Raw genomic sequence first — 7,161 nt, 5'->3', positions numbered from 1 at the left:
TTTGCTTCTCTTCGTGTAAGTTTCGGCAGAATTTATGCTGTGTTGCGTATTGCTGCCTTTCACAGGTCTGAGTGTGAATTTCACAGGGGAAAAGGGAAGGGATTTTATTTTATATACTGTATATATAACCATACACATATACACCATTATACCCACCAAAAAACACCATCCTGATTCCACTACTTTAGCCCTAGCATATTGTGGCAAACCTCTTCAAGGTCGGCTCCACCTTCTGAGGGTTCCCCTTGCTTCTGGGACTTGTAGTTTTGGCGGTCGGCCATTTTGTGATCTGTAGTTCTGACAGGGGTGGCCATTTTAGTGATCGGGCAGAGCCCGTTTATTAGTTCTGCTCTCACATATCTGCCACTTATCACTCGACCCCCTTCTTTGCCACAATATCCTAGTCCAGGCCAACAGCCTGGGAGAATGGAACCCCTTCTCTTAAAACTTCTTGTGAATCTTCTGCGCTGAAATCTGGGATTTATGCTCAATCAGTAGAGTACAGTTAATAACCATAGCTATAAACGTAAGACATCCTACCTTAATAAACCTCATCCTCTCTAGATCTCTCTCCTCAGGTCTACTCACTGCGGGGCTCCCAGTCGAATCACTCATCTTGGGCTATCCTCTGTTCTCTTCACTGCCTTAGCATAGGAAACTTTATACCCCACTCAAACTACGGCAATCTCAATCGCACTTCTGATCCCCAGCTGCATGCCCACCCCCACAGTTGACACAGGGATTTCTCTATCCCAACCTTACACTCTCTCTGACTATGCCCTTCTTCACATTTTTCACATCGTGGTACTCCCTTCTACACACTGCTGCAACATGTCTGAATCCTTGGCACCTTAGCGGATTTGGAACACAGGCCCTCACAGAATAGCAAATAATAACCTAGCCTGACTTTTTGAGGTAGAAACTCTGTGTCAAAGCTCAACAAAACAGGGTATTCTCAGTCTCATCAATGCCAATCGGTCTACGTCTCACCAAATGGCGGGTCCCACCAGGAATATTATTTTTCATTTGATCCACCTCTACACTCAACTACCCCACTGATCACTCCTTTGAGCAGCGTCCTTCTCCGGTGAGCGTCCACTGGCCCTGGGTGGAGGATGAATAAATAATCTCATCAATCGCAGTTCTCTGAACGTTCAGAGATGTAACCGTTTCCAGTTTGTCCTTTACCCAGCTTGAAACAACGTGTGGGTTGGACAAAAAAGCAGAAATCCACTTTTTCCCATTTTATTTCTTCGAAATAATATCTGGTAGGATTCTCAGAGAAAATGTTGGAAGTCTCTAAATTATGTGGATATATTGAAGAAACATCTAAAGACATCAATCAGGAAGTTTAAAGCTTGGTTACAAATGGGTCTTCCAAATTGACAATGACCCCAAGCATACTTCCAAAGTTGTGGCAAAATGGCTTAAGGACAACAGAGTAAAGGTATATGGAGTGGCCATCACAAAGCCCTGACCTCAACCCTATAGAACGTTTATGGGCAGAACTGAACAAGCTCTGTCAGGAGGAATTGGCCAACATTCACCCAACTTATTGTGGAAAGCTTGTGGAAGGTTACCCTAAACGTTTGACCCAAGTTAAACAATTTAAAGGCAATGCTACCAAATACTAATTGAGTGTATGTAAACCTCTGACCCACTGGGAATGTGATGAAAGAAATAAAACCTGAAAAAAATAATTTTCTCTATTATTATTTTGACATTTCACATTCTTAAAATGAAGTGGTGATCCTAACTGACCTAAGACAGGTAATTTTTCCAAGGATTAAATGTCAGGAATTGTTAGAAAAAAAACTGAGTTTAAACGTATTTGGCTAAGGTGTATGTAAACTTACGACTTCCACTGTTGAAGTGTGAAGTGTATCGTAAAGTTATGAATGAGATGCCAAATTTGAGTTTAATCGTGGCCTGGGGTACAGTAGTGGTTAGGGCCGCTGCCTTCAGCGCGCACATATAGGTCTGCTGTGTTGCTTGTGTTCTATTCAGGCCCACACCCTTTTTGCAAAAATAACTCAATGTGTACTTAAGTAAAAGTGTTATTAATTAAATTGTAATTTGTAATAGTATCTCTCTTAAGAAACTCCTCAAGTAAAACATTATCCAGTCACAAAACAAATTAAAACTAGTCAAAAGTTTTAGAACTCCCCCATTTTTCCAGTTTTTATTGAAATGTAAGCACTTCAAGTCCAGTGAATAACCTGAACTGGTACAAAGGTAAGCGGTAATCTGCCAGAGGTTAAATAAAAATTTTAGGTTACCAAAAACTGAAAAATAATATACATTTCAGAGTTATAAAAAAGTCATTTTTTTAAGGGATAAGTAATGGGTTAATAATTTACAGCTGTTCTGCAGCAATGGGAGTAAATTAAGCGATGAAAGTTGATGCAAACAAGTCCTACAGATGCCCCAACGTTTGGTGCATCTTACATCTGATGGCGTCTTGCTTCACTTCAAGAATCATGGTGGGTATACGGGGTTTGACGGACAGCTTTAAAAGCCAATGAACTTAAGAGTTTTGATGAAAAGCTATTTTGAATACATTTCATTGGTGAAGGGGTCTTGAAATGTTCATAAAGACATAAAGGGGAATCAAGTATTGATTCATGTAAGAAAACTAAAATCACCAAATTTGAAGTTAATAGGTTTTCATCCGACAGCGACAATATAATAATATAAATCTATGTGAAGTGAAGTGATTTTGGTAAAATGTACAGGAAGTAAGTTACTTCCTTCAGAAATGACTTGAGTATATAGAATAACTATCTTCGAAATAATGACTCAGGACGTCGGTTGTGAGATGAAAGCTTCATTTTAATAAGACTTGTTCACGTTACATTTGACCATTTTAGATTCTACAAAACAATAAAAGAAAGTTGCTAGCCAGGATAATCACTTGTCACTTGTACATAACTGGCACGTTCTTTTTTTATTTTTTACTTCCTTTCGCATGGCATTCTGTTGCAGTCAATAGCGTAATCCAATAATAACTGATACAACATCCCATTAATTGAAATACAATTACTCTTACATACAGTTTGTAAATAACTGTAAAATAAAAATCTTAAGATACAGCTCAATAAATTCACTGTAAACATTTACTCTGCAACCCATTAAAGTTACAAAATCCTCCCCCCGATGAACAAAAGTGTTCATCTATATTTCTAAGCAGTATATCAACTGAATGTCCATCTTTTGATCTGTTTTTGTTCCACCTTCAGTGTGTTCATCAGGTTGTTTGCTAGTCTCACTCCAATCACAGCTCCCATGAGCTCCAGGCGTGGCAGCATCATTTTCTTGAGTGGAGCTACCCTGGACTTGGATGCGACTAGACTTGTCTTTGTTTCCCTGTTTCCTTGTCTTGTGATTCACCTTGCAGGTAAGCTACTGTAGTTTCAGTGTGTGGCTGGTCTGTGGCTGCATGTCTGTTCTGTACCACCTTGGTATGGCAAGCTGGTGTAGCTGAGGTAGTTCTGAACACCACTGTTGCCATTCTCGTATCTGATCAAGTGGTAACTCTTCATCCCAGCTGAGTCCCCTTTCCCACATTTACTGGAACATGCACTTGATCCTGATGTTGAGGGGGGTCAAGAAGTCAAGAGAGTCGAAGATACGTGCAGACGACTGCAGAACACTTCTCTTTGTGCTTTCCTTTTGCTTTAGAATGGTCAGTAGAAGCCTGAGGTCAAACACAAAGTAATCTATTCCCGGTCTCCACACTCAACCTAAAACTTTGGGGACTACTCCTTGTGTTTCTAGCGCCAACAGGTGGTCAGTTGTCATACTCTCCTCCCATTTTGTTTTTAGTTCAGGAGAATTGGTCATCCATTTGCAGAGGTCCATGCCTGCAGTAGTCAGCATTCACTTTGCAGTTGTTGTCACAAGGGAAGCCTCTTCAACATCGCATGAACTTGCAATGAAGTCATCTACATAGAGTGACTCTCTCAATGTCTCTACAACTGTAACGGCCGTTGGCGGTGGAAGAAGGTGAGGACCAATGCACAGCGTGGTAAATGTCCATATTTTTAATAAAGTAATAGAACACTGAACAAAAACAACAAAGTGAATGAACGAAACCGAAACAGTTCTATCTGGTACAGATACAAACAACAAACAGAAAACAATCACCCACGAACACAGATGGGAAAAGGCTACCTAAGAATGATTCTCAATCAGAGACAACTAACGACACCTGCCTCTGATTGAGAACCATACCAGGCCAAACGCAAAACACAACATAGAAAAACAAACACAGACATCCCACCCAACTCACGCCTTGACCATACTAAAACAAAGACATAACAAAAGAACTAAGATCAGAACGTGACAACAACTTCTGGTTGTTCTGTTTCATATTGTTTCAGGTGCGTCCTGATTGTAACTGCGAGCAAGAATGGACTTGGGGAAGCTCCAAATACCACTCTGTTCATCCTCAGCACGCACATTTCCTCTTCATTTTCTCCCCTTGGTGGGCCTGTGAGCCCCAGGAATCTCACGGCATCTCTGTCTCTCTCTTCTAGGGATATCTGCAGGAAAGCCTTCTTGATGTCTGCCATGAATGCGATCTCATGTAGTCTAAACTTTATCAGAACAATGATCCACGTTCAGGTTTGGTCCTGTGAGTAGACAGTCATTGAGGAATTGTACTGCATGGTGAGGTAAGTAGTATTTCACATTGTCTGCGCTTGATGCGTTGTCTTTCGGCACGTCCTCTGCCATATCCTGTTGTAAGTTGTCCTTTATTACATTTACATTTACATTTAAGTCATTTAGCAGACGCTCTTATCCAGAGCGACTTACAAATTGGTGCGTTTACCTTAAGACATCCAGTGGAACAGCCACTTTACAATAGTGCATCTAAATCTTTTAAGGGGGGTGAGAAGGATTACTTTATCCTATCCTAGGTATTCCTGAAAGAGGTGGGGTTTCAGGTGTCTCCGGAAGGTGGTGATTGACTCCGCTGTCCTGGCGTCGTGAGGGAGTTTGTTCCACCATTGGGGGGCCAGAGCAGCGAACAGTTTTGACTGGGCTGCGCGGGAACTGTACTTCCTCAGTGGTAGGGAGGCGAGCAGGCCAGAGGTGGATGAACGCAGTGCCCTTGTTTGGGTGTAGGGCCTGATCAGAGCCTGGAGGTACTGAGGTGCCGTTCCCCTCACAGCTCCGTAGGCAAGCACCATGGTCTTGTAGCGGATGCGAGCTTCAACTGGAAGCCAGTGGAGAGAGCGGAGGAGCGGGGTGACGTGAGAGAACTTGGGAAGGTTGAACACCAGATGGGCTGCGGCGTTCTGGATGAGTTGTAGGGGTTTAATGGCACAGGCAGGGAGCCCAGCCAACAGCGAGTTGCAGTAATCCAGACGGGAGATGACAAGTACCTGGATTAGGACCTGCGCTGCTTCCTGTGTGAGGCAGGGTCGTACTCTGCGGATGTTGTAGAGCATGAACCTACAAGAACGGGCCACCGCCTTGATGTTATTTGAGAACGACAGGGTGTTGTCCAGGATCACGCCAAGGTTCTTAGCGCTCTGGGAGGAGGACACAATGGAGTTGTCAACCGTGATGGCGAGATCATGGAACGGGCAGTCCTTCCCCGGGAGGAAGAGCAGCTCCGTCTTGCCGAGGTTCAGCTTGAGGTGGTGATCCGTCATCCACACTGATATGTCTTTTTTTTATTACTTTGTTGTATCTGCTGTGCAACGTCCCATCCTTCTTCAATCTTCAGACCTTTAAACTGTTTCTTGGCGATTCTATAGTTGCCTTGGAGTTCTGGCATTTTTTCATTTCCATGGCAACTCCACGTGGTATCGTCCATCTTTGAAGGTGGTTGTTCTCTCAAACCTCTGTAGAGCCTCATTTTCCTCTGGGTTCTGTGTTTTCTCGCTTGTGATACCCAGAGACTCAAGCTCGCAGAATGCATGCAGTTGTTTGGAGACTGGAAACTTTACATGGACACTGGTCCCTGCACCGACCATCCAAAGGTGCTCTCTAAAGCAAACAGCATCTCTGTCAGTTGCTCCACTCAGCCTGATACTATCTGCCAGTAGTACTCTGTTCCTAAGGACAGAGAGTTCAGGATCATTGTCATCTTCTGGAAAGTCTGCGAGCTGCAGTCCCTTTCTATTGAGCTCATGTTGAATCTGCTCACCAGGAGCCTTCATCACAGCTTTGCACACTTGTGGGGTTTCAATTGCCTCTATTTCAATTCTCTGCTGTTTGTCCCAGACATTCTCCAAGATTAATTTTACTGTTTTGCGTTGGGACGTTGCTGGAGCAGAGGAGCCAAACGTGTGAAGAGTTAATGCCTCTTGTCTGGTCGCTTCAGACGCTTCACAAGGGTTTTTATGTCCAAAGCTTCTCTAACTGCCTTCATCTAGTAAGCAACAAGCTATCTTCCTGCTCGATGGGCCTTCTACCCATGCCTTTGCCGTTTGTAGCAACACACTGTTCTGTCCATCTGGTTTCATCTTCACTGAATAGGGAATAACTGAGGAAATGACAGCATCTGCAGAAACAGTAGGGGGTTGCACCTCATTCCTCTTACCGGTACCCACAGCAATGTGATGTCTGCTTCCACATGTTGCACATGACATGTCTTTGACTCTACATAATTTTGCTATGTGTTTCTGTCCTAAACATACAAAACATCTTCCCATTTTCTTTAGTTTCTCTTTGCGTGCAGCACTATTGTGGTCTGAGCCTGTTTTCTGATTTGTGGTCTGCACTGTCACAGAATAGAACGTTTTGTTCCTTCTGGCTGGCTGTGTGCAGTGCCACAGCAGATGGCATGTTGGGTCTTTTTGTTTTCATTTCATTGGAGGAGCATGACTTGTTCCATGGTTTGCTCTCTTTCTGTTGGTTGCATGATCTTGTCATTTGTAGTGCTCTCTCCCTGCTCTGAACCTCCCTCTGTACGAAACTGACTATCTCAGACACTTTCCATTCATCATCTACTCCCCTCTGACGACTAATAGTCAAGAGCTATGTCTTCTGGAATCATATGCAGTAAGATTGGGCATAGTAGGCTTCCGTAGGTTTCTGGCACTTCACCCAGTGATTCCAAACTTCTAATCTGAATTTCACATTCATCATATAGCTGCCTCAATTCATTTATGTCAGAGGATTTCTTCACAGGAGTGAGATTCAGCA

This window comes from Oncorhynchus nerka, linkage group LG4, assembly GCF_034236695.1.
Source record: "Oncorhynchus nerka isolate Pitt River linkage group LG4, Oner_Uvic_2.0, whole genome shotgun sequence".
NCBI lineage: Eukaryota > Metazoa > Chordata > Actinopteri > Salmoniformes > Salmonidae > Oncorhynchus > Oncorhynchus nerka.
The sequence above is the reverse complement of the archived record's forward strand: the minus strand, read 5'-3'. Positions refer to the sequence as shown.